Raw genomic sequence first — 10290 nt, 5'->3', positions numbered from 1 at the left:
GCAGGTATGGCAGAGGCGGAGGAATTGTGAGTACAGGATCACGTTTGTACAGGAGTATACTCGAGGGAAATCAGGAGAGCAGAAAGGGCACATGAAACAGCTTCAGGAAATGTTTTAAGGAGAATCCAAAAATTTTTTACAAATACATCATGAATAAAAGAATAATTAGACAGAGAATAGGACCCCTTAAAGATCAACAAGGCTGTCTATGGGACAACAGGAGGTGGTAGAGATACTATACTATTCTAGTATTTCATGTCGGTTTTTACTAGAGAAGGATATGGAATCGAGAGAGTTTGGAGAAATAAACAGTGATAACTTGAAAAGTGTCCATGTTACAGCGGAGGTAGTACTAGATGGCTCAAATCGCATCAAGGTGGATAAATCCCTGGCTCCTGATTCGGTGTATTCCAGCAATTTGTGGAAAGCTCGGGAAGTAATCGCAGTGCCCCTCCCTGAGGTATTTATGTCATCGTTTGTGACAGATGAAGTACTGGAAGACGGGTGCCATTATTTAAAAAGGTGGTAAGGAAAGGTCAGGGAACAAGATAACAGTCAGTATGAAGTCAGTGGCAGGCAAGTTGTTGGAAGGAATTCTGAGGGATAGGATACACATGTATTTGGAAAGGCAAAGAATGATTCGGGATAGTCAACATGGCTTTATGCATGGGAAATTTTCTCTCTCTAACTTGGTTGAGTTTTTTGAAGCAGTGATAGGAAGATTGATGAAGACAGACTGTGGACGTTGTGTATATGGGAACTGAACAAGATTCGACAAAGCAGACTGGTTAGCAAAGTTAGTGAACATGGAATGCAGGGAGAGCTAGCCATTTTGATAAGGGGAGGGAAGGGGGATGGAGGAGGGAGGGGGGAGGTTGGGAGGAGACCTCAGTGAGTGGGAGAGAGGCTGCTCGACCTGAATTACAAACTCTTGGTAAATTAAAACCAAAAGAACTTCGGATGCTGTGAATCAGAAACAACAACCGGGAGGCTCGTGAAACAACATCTGTGAAGAGAAATCAGAATTAAAGTTTCAGATCCGGTGACTCTTCCTCAGAACTGATGTTACCGAGAAAAAAAAGTCAGTTTATATGCAGAAGGTAGGGTGGAGGGAGAATGTAAGGAGCTGAAAATGTGTTGCTGGAAAAGCGCAGCAGGTCAGGCAGCATCCAGGGAACAGGAGAAACGATGTTTCGGGCATAAACCCTTCCTGAAGAAGACCTCACTTTCTCCTCGGAGAATGTAAGGAGTAAAGGATGGGTGGGGATAGAGCAAGAAGAACAGTTGGATAAAGGAGTAGATATCTATCTGGCTGGGAGGATGAATAGCTCCAATTCGGACTGTTATTGGCTAATCATAGGTAGTGTGTGAGAAACAGGCTGTGAGAAACAAGTGAGAAACAAGGCTTGGTGTGCGGGCTAGGAGGGCTAGGACATGAGGTTGTTAACCCATGGTAGCCACGAACTGTCTCCATTGTAAGCTGTTCCCCACATACATCACTCCACGATTGGAGCTGCCGAGGACTCAAGCCTCTGGAATATCCTCGCTAACAGTCTGTCGCCTTCTTCAATTTGTATCTTAAAATAGATATGTTTAATCTACCTTTCCATTATTCGTGAAGCACTTTAGGAGATGTTTCAATGTGAAAGGCTCCATACAATGGAGGTAGTTGTTGTTATTGTCTGACATTGGGAGAAGCAGAAATGAACCCTCTTTCTCGTACCTGATGAACAGCAGCAAAAGCAGAGAATGGCTCTCGGCTGATTGATGTCAGCGCAGATCAATAGGGGGCAGAGGGTGGGACGGAGAACCAGGCAATGCCAGGTTGTCCTCCAACCAATCAGAGTGAATGAAGGTATCCTCAAGGCTGGAATTAAGCAGATATTTGAGAAACTGGAGGAGATTAGAAATAGAGAGCATTCTGAGGCTGGAGAGGAATTATAGAGATAAAGAAGAGTTGTGTGGCTGGATGAGGTGACAGTGATTGGGAGAGTTGTGAGGATGGAGGCATTCACAGAGACAGCAATAGTTAGAGTCATCAAGTGATACAGCGAGGAAACAGACCCTGTGGTCTAACCAATCCATATCGACCATAATTCCAAACTAAACTAATCGCACCTGCCTCTGCTTGGCCCACATCCATCCAAGTATTTCGTATTTATGTACTTATCCAAATGTCTTTGAAATATTGTAATTGTATTCACAGCTACCATTTCCTCTGGAAGTTCATTCCACATGGATAAAAATGAAAACATCCGTAATGTCTTTTTTCAAACCTTCCTCATCTCTTCTCAAAATGTACGGACCCGAGTCTTGAATTCCCCTTTCCCACAACCATTCACCTTATCTACACTCTTCATGAATTTATAAACCTCTAATAAGGTCACCCCTCAACCTCCTAAGCTGTTGTGAAAAATTTCCCAGCCTATCCAGCCTCTCCTTATTACACTATCCTTCCATTCCCATCACCATCCTGGTAAATCTCTTCTGATCCTGCTCTAATTTAATGCTATTCTTCCTGTAACAGCACAACCAGAACTTGGGACAGTATTCCAGAAGAGTCCTCCCCAACATCCTGTACAACCTCAACAAAGCATCACCCTCTACTCAAAGGTCTGAACAATGAAGGTAAGCTAACCACCTTCTTAACCATCCTGTCTACATGTGACACAGCCTTCAAAAAACTGAGCCCCTCAGTCTCTTTGTTCCATATCACTACTCGAGGCCCTACCTTTGATTAGAGTAAGTCCTGCCCTCGTTTGCTTTATCATGATGTAATATTTTGCATTTATTCCAATCCAAAAATCCTATAAAGCCTTTGAGAATAAAGGCAGAAGATGTATATTTAATAGGGAAATCAGGAGGGCAAAAGGGGGACAGGAGATAGCTTTGGCAAGTAAGGTTAAGGATAGTCCAAAGGGCTTTCATAAATACATTCAGAACAAAAGGCTATCCAGAGAGATAATAGGGCAACTAAAAGATCGGCAAGGCAGCCTATGTGTGGAGCTGCAGGCGATGGGGGAGATACTAAACGATTATTTTACAACAGTGTTTACTGTGGAGAAGGATATGGGAGATATAGAATTTGGGGATACATGGTGACATCTTGAAAAATGTCGGTATTACAGAAGAGGTGGTGCTGGATGAGTGACGAAGGAGCTGGTGCAGGGGAGAATGATTTAAGTTTTTGTATCATTGTAATCTCCTGTGGGATTGAGTTGACCGGCGTAAGGATGGATTGTCCCTGAATTGGAAGATGTCTAATATCTAGGCAGGGAGATTTGGTAGTGATACTCGGGAGGCATTAAACCAGTGAGGGAGTGGGGGTAAACCCAAGTAGATAGTGAGAGAAGAGGTAAGTCTGACGCTGGTACAGTTCAGAAGTCAAGCAGTCAAGGCAGGCAAGAGCAATGCACAGAAGGAGGTGGGACTGAGCAGTTATACTGCATTTACTTCAATGCAAGAGGCCTGACAGGGATGGCAGATCAGCTCAGAATATGGTTTTGAACATGGCACTGGGAAATCATAGGTATTACAGAAACGTGGCTCAGGTATGGATAGGACTGGCAGCTTAATGTTCCAGGGTATAGATGATGTAGGAAGGATAGAAAGCATGACAAGAGAGGAGGAGGAGTGGAGTTTTTGATTAGGGATAGCATTATGTTTGTGCTTAGGGAGGATATTCCTGGGAGTACACCCAGTGAAGTTATTTTGGGTGGAACGGAGGTACGAGAGGGATGATCACCTAGTTGGGGCTTTCTGCGTGGGGTATGTCCCGGTGCTCTGGTTTCCTCCCATTGTTCAAAGACGTGCAGTTTGGGTGGATTATCCAGGCTGATTTGCCCATAGTGTTCAGGGATGTGCAGGTTGGGTGGATTATCCAGGCTGAATTGTCCATAGTGTTCAGGGATGTGCAGGTTGGGTGGATTATCCAGGCTGAATTGCCCATTGTGTTCAGGGATGTGCAGGTTGGGTGGATTATCCAGGCTGAATTGTCCACAGTGTTCAGGGATGTGCAGTTTGGGTGGATTATCCAGGATGAATTGCCCATAGTCTTCAGGGATGTGCAGGTTGGGTGGATTATCCTAGCTGAATTGTCCATAGTGTTCAGGGATGTGCAGGTTGGGTGGATTATCCAGGCTGAATTGCCCCATAGTGTTCAGGGATGTGCAGGTTGGCTGGATTACCCAGGCTGACTTGCCCACAGTGTTCAGGGATTTGCAGGTTGGGTAGATTGACCATGGGAAATGCAATGTTACATGGGGAGTGTAGGAGGCTCTGAGGGTCAGTGTGGATGTGATGGACCAATTGGATTATCTGATAATTCTACTAGTTTTAAAATAGTTCTAGAAAAGATTAGACCAGATGTAAACGTTGATGTTCTAAATTGGACAAAGGCCAATTTTAATGGCACATGGCAAGAACTTTCACAATTTGTTTGCGAGAGGCTATTTCCAGGTAAAGGGACGGCTGGGAAGTGGAAATGTAAGGAAGAGGAGTAGTCCATCTGGCCCCTCAAGCCTGATCTGCCATTCAATAAGGTCAAGGCTGATCTTTTCATGGCCTCAGCTCCACTTTCCTGCTGTCTCACCATAGCCCTTAAGTCCTTTCCAGTTCACAAATCTACCTTTTTACTTAAAGACATTCAAGATGAAAGCCCAACTGCTTCACTCAGCAAGCAATTCCACAGATTCACAAACCTTTAGCTGAAGAAGCTCCTCCTGAACCCAGCCCTAAATCTGCTCCCCCCTTGTTTTGTTGCTATACTCTCTAGTTTCACCTGTCCCCAGTGGAAATTATCTCCCTGCTTCTATCTTATCTATTCCTTTTATAATCATATTTTTCCTATCCAACCTCACATTCTTCTAAATTACAATGAGTATAGTCCCAGTCTACTCAATCTCTCCACATACGCCAACCCTCTCAACTCCAGTCTCCAACTAGTGACCCTCCTCTGCAACCCCTCCAGTGCCAGTACATCATTGCTAAAGTAAAGAGACCAAACCTGTACACAGTACTCCAGGTATGACCTCATCAGCACCCTGTACAGCTGCAGCATAACCATCCCTCCAGCAATGAAGCACAATATTCCCTTCACTGTCTTATTTACCTTCTGCACCTGCAAACCAACTTCCTGTGATTCATGTACAAGGACAGCCAGCTCCATCTGTAGAGCAGCATGCTGCAAGTTTTAAACGTTTCATCATCTAGTTTGCTGTTAGTCCGGCTAAAACGGATGACCTCACATTTCTCAACATTGTCCTCCATCTGCCAGACCCTTACCCACTCTATTAACCTATCTGTTTCCCTGTGCAGACTCACAGTGGTCTCTGCACACATTGCTCTACCACTCATCTTAGTGTTAAATGTGAACTCTGACACGGTATACTTGGTCCTCAACTTAAAAACATTTGTATGAATTGTAAGCAGTTGTGGTGCTAACATTAATCCAAACACCCATTTATCTCCATTCTTTACTTTTTGTTCATTAACCAATCCTTATTCCATGCTAATATATTACCCATAATGCCGTGCATCTTTACCTTATACAACAGCCGTTTGTATGTTAGCTTGTCGATTAGCTTCTGGAAATCCAGATACACCACATCCACGTATCCAATGTGCTCGTCATGTCCTCAAATAATTCCAGTAAATGTGTTAAACACGACCTGCCTTTCATGAATCTATGCTCAATGGGACAGTTTCTACCTAGATATCTCGCTACTTCGCCCTTGAGAGATTCAAGCATTTTCCCCACGACAGAAGTTAAGCTAACGGGTATATTTTAAAACTATGTTTGCAGCTTTCCAATCTCTCAGAACCATCCCAGAGTCCAGCAGGTTTTAATAAATTACCCCGAGCACGTTTACTATTTCCTCTGGTCATCTCTTCTCGTCCCCTGGGAAACATTCTATCAGGGCCATCTACCTTTCGGCTGTTAGCTTTCCCTCTTTACTGAGAATGATTGATTCTCTGTCCTCATCTACCATTGCCTCCAGAGGCCTGCAACAATGAGCGTACAGAGACCGTATGTTCCTGTTAAGGGTATGGAGTGCTGCATGACCCGAGAAATTGAGTGTATGGTCAAGAAAATTAAGGATGGATATGGCAGATACAGACAGCTGGGTTTGAGTGAATCGTTCTTGGATTGCGAGGGTAGTAGGAGTATACTAGCGGGAAACAAGAAAGGCCAAAAGGGCACATGAGATAGCTTTGGGAAAATTTTTCAAGTGGAATACTGAGATTCTACACATATGCTAAGGACAAAAGAGTAACCAGGCAGACAATAGCGAACCTCAACGTTCAACAAGATGTCTCTGGAACAGCAGGAGGTGAGAGAGATTCTGCAAGTATTTCACATCAGTTTTTACTCGCATTTGCTCGCATTTCCAGTGCGAGCAGCAGCGAATTTCCAGTGCGAGCAGCAGCGAAGGTAAGACCGTTTGGTTTTAAAAGTGCTTACCGGTAGCGGGCAGCGGTGTTTTTTTTTTTCTCTTTCACTCTCTCTTCACAGAAAGAGCGGGAGCACCAGGGGGAAGTGACGACGACCAGAGGGGCAGCCGGGAAGGAAAGCGGTGAGTATTTATACTCACCCTTCGAAGCCGTCGGTCATTTCCAGTGCGAGCAGCAGCGAAGGTAAGACCGTTTGGTTTTAAAAGTGCTTACCGGTAGCGGGCAGCGGTGTTTTTTTTTTCTCTTTCACTCTCTCTTCACAGAAAGAGCGGGAGCACCAGGGGGAAGTGACGACGACCAGAGGGGCAGCCGGGAAGGAAAGCGGTGAGTATTTATACTCACCCTTCGAAGCCGTCGGTCATTTCCAGTGCGAGCAGCAGCGAAGGTAAGACCGTTTGGTTTTAAAAGTGCTTACCGGTAGCGGGCAGCGGTGTTTTTTTTTTCTCTTTCACTCTCTCTTCACAGAAAGAGCGGGAGCACCAGGGGGAAGTGACGACGACCAGAGGGGCAGCCGGGAAGGAAAGCGGTGAGTATTTATACTCACCCTTCGAAGCCGTCGGTCATTTCCAGTGCGAGCAGCAGCGAAGGTAAGACCGTTTGGTTTTAAAAGTGCTTACCGGTAGCGGGCAGCGGTGTTTTTTTTTTCTCTTTCACTCTCTCTTCACAGAAAGAGCGGGAGCACCAGGGGGAAGTGACGACGACCAGAGGGGCAGCCGGGAAGGAAAGCGGTGAGTATTTATACTCACCCTTCGAAGCCGTCGGTCATTTCCAGTGCGAGCAGCAGCGAAGGTAAGACCGTTTGGTTTTAAAAGTGCTTACCGGTAGCGGGCAGCGGTGTTTTTTTTTTCTCTTTCACTCTCTCTTCACAGAAAGAGCGGGAGCACCAGGGGGAAGTGACGACGACCAGAGGGGCAGCCGGGAAGGAAAGCGGTGAGTATTTATACTCACCCTTCGAAGCCGTCGGTCATTTCCAGTGCGAGCAGCAGCGAAGGTAAGACCGTTTGGTTTTAAAAGTGCTTACCGGTAGCGGGCAGCGGTGTTTTTTTTTTCTCTTTCACTCTCTCTTCACAGAAAGAGCGGGAGCACCAGGGGGAAGTGACGACGACCAGAGGGGCAGCCGGGAAGGAAAGCGGTGAGTATTTATACTCACCCTTCGAAGCCGTCGGTCATTTCCAGTGCGAGCAGCAGCGAAGGTAAGACCGTTTGGTTTTAAAAGTGCTTACCGGTAGCGGGCAGCGGTGTTTTTTTTTTCTCTTTCACTCTCTCTTCACAGAAAGAGCGGGAGCACCAGGGGGAAGTGACGACGACCAGAGGGGCAGCCGGGAAGGAAAGCGGTGAGTATTTATACTCACCCTTCGAAGCCGTCGGTCATTTCCAGTGCGAGCAGCAGCGAAGGTAAGACCGTTTGGTTTTAAAAGTGCTTACCGGTAGCGGGCAGCGGTGTTTTTTTTTTCTCTTTCACTCTCTCTTCACAGAAAGAGCGGGAGCACCAGGGGGAAGTGACGACGACCAGAGGGGCAGCCGAGACCCGGAAGCAGTTAGTGTAAGCTTACCTGGGTAGGTTTTTTCCCCCTTTAAAAGCGCGAAGGAGAGGAACCCGAGGCACTACACGGGTAGTGCCTCCCACCCGCCCTCCTCCTCTAACCTAATAATAACACCTGTTGTGGTAAGTAGGTAAGTGCTGAATTTTGCTTTTTGTATTCTTTGGACCCAGTTTTTTTTTTTAAATAAAAGTTAGCTTTAGAGGGATGGCAGTGAAGGCAGTGCAATGTTCCTCCCGCAACATGTATGAGGTGAGGGATGCCATCGACATCCCTGCCGATTACACTTGCAGGAAGTGCACCCATCTCCAGCTCCTCCAAGACCGTGTTAGGGAACTGGAGCTGGAGTTGGATGAACTTCGGATCATTCGGGAGGCAGAGGGGGCCATAGATCAGAGTTATAGGGAAGTAGTAACTCCAAAGATGGCAGATAGATGGGTGACAGTGAGGGGGACTGGGAGGAAGCAGCCAGTGCAGGGACCCCCTGCGGCCGTTCCCCTCAAGAACAAGTATACCATTTTGGATACTTGTGGGGGGGATGACTTACCAGGGGTAAGTAACGGGGCTCAGGTCTCTGGCACGGAGCCTGTCCCCGTTACTCAGAAGGGAAAGGTTAAGAAGAGCAGAGCAGTAGTAATTGGGGACTCGATAGTTAGGGGCACAGATAGGCGGTTTTGTGGGAACGAGAGAGACTCACGTTTGGTATGTTGCCTCCCAGGTGCAAGGGTACGTGATGTCTCTGATCGTGTTTTCCGGGTCCTGGAGGGGGAGGGGGAGCAGCCCGAAGTCGTGGTCCATATTGGCACCAACGACATAGGTAGGAGGAGTGCCGAGGATGTTAGACAGGCTTTCAGGGAGCTAGGTTGGAAGCTCAGAATTAGAACGAACAGAGTTGTTGTCTCTGGTTTGTTACCCGTGCCACGTGACAGAGATTCGAGGAATAGGGAAAGAGAACACTTAAATGCGTGGCTACAGGGATGGTGCAGGAGGGAGGGATTCCGGTTTTTGGATAACTGGGGTTCTTTCTGGGGACGGTGGGACCTCTATAAACAGGATGGTCTACACCTGAACCTGAGGGGCACCAGGATCCTTGGGGGGAGGTTTGCTAGTGCTCTTGGGGGGGGGCGGGTTTAAACTAACTCTGCAGGGGCATGGGAACCCAGATTGTAGCTTCAGGGTGGAGGGCCTGGAGTGTAGGGAGGTTAGGAACATGGCATCAATTTCCAAGGAGGGTGTCTGTAAACAGGAAAGTGGCTTGAAGTGTGTATACTTCAATGCAAGAAGTATACGAAATAAGGTAGGTGAACTTGCAGCGTGGGTTGGTACCTGGGACTTCGATGTTGTGGCTATTACGGAGACATGGCTAGAACAGGGACAGGATTGGCTGTTGCAGGTTCCAGGATTTAAATGTTTTAGTAGGGTCAGAGGTGGGGGTAAAAGAGGGGGAGGTGTGGCATTGCTTGTCAAAGATAGTATTACAGTGGTGGAAAGGACGATGGATGAGGACTTGCCATCTGAGGTAGTTTGGGCTGAGGTTAGGAATAGGAAAGGTGAGGTCACCCTGTTAGGAGTCTTTTACAGGCCTCCTAATAGTCCTAGAATCATTGAAGAAAGGATAGGGAAGGTGATTCAGGAGATGAGTGACAGTAATAGGGTGGTTGTTATGGGGGACTTTAACTTTCCTGATATTGATTGGGAAAGCTATAGCTCAAGTTCGTTAGATGGGTCAGTGTTTGTTCAATGTGTGCAGGAGAGTTTCCTGACACAATATGTAGACAGGCCAACAAGAGGTGAGGCCATACTGGATTTGGTTCTGGGTAACGAACCTGGCCAGGTGTTAGAATTAGAGGTAGGTGAGCACTTTGGGGATAGTGACCATAATTCGGTGATTTTTACTCTCGTGATGGAGAGGGATAAGTGTGTACTACAGGGCAAGAGTTGTAGCTGGGGTCAGGGAAATTATGATGCGGTGAGGCATGACTTAGGATGTGTGGCTTGGAAAAGTAGACTCCAAGGCAAGAGTGTAAATGATATGTGGAGCTTGTTCAAGGAGCAACTATTGAGTGTCCTTGATAATTATGTACCTGTCAGGCAGGGAGGAAAGGGTCGTGCGAGGGAGCCGTGGTTTAATAAGGAATTGGAATCCCTTGTTAAATGGAAGAGGCCGGCCTATCTCAAGATGAGACGTGAAGGTTCAATTGGGGCGATTGAGAGTTATAGGGTAGCCAGGAAGGACCTGAAGAGAGAGCTAAGAGCAGCAAGGAGGGGACATGAAAGGTCCTTAGTCGGTAGGATT

This window comes from Chiloscyllium plagiosum, unplaced genomic scaffold, assembly GCF_037043375.1.
Source record: "Chiloscyllium plagiosum isolate Xiang-an unplaced genomic scaffold, Cpla_swu_hap1 HiC_scaffold_50, whole genome shotgun sequence".
Classification (NCBI taxonomy): Eukaryota; Metazoa; Chordata; class Chondrichthyes; order Orectolobiformes; family Hemiscylliidae; genus Chiloscyllium; species Chiloscyllium plagiosum.
Note: the sequence above shows the minus strand (reverse complement) of the source record.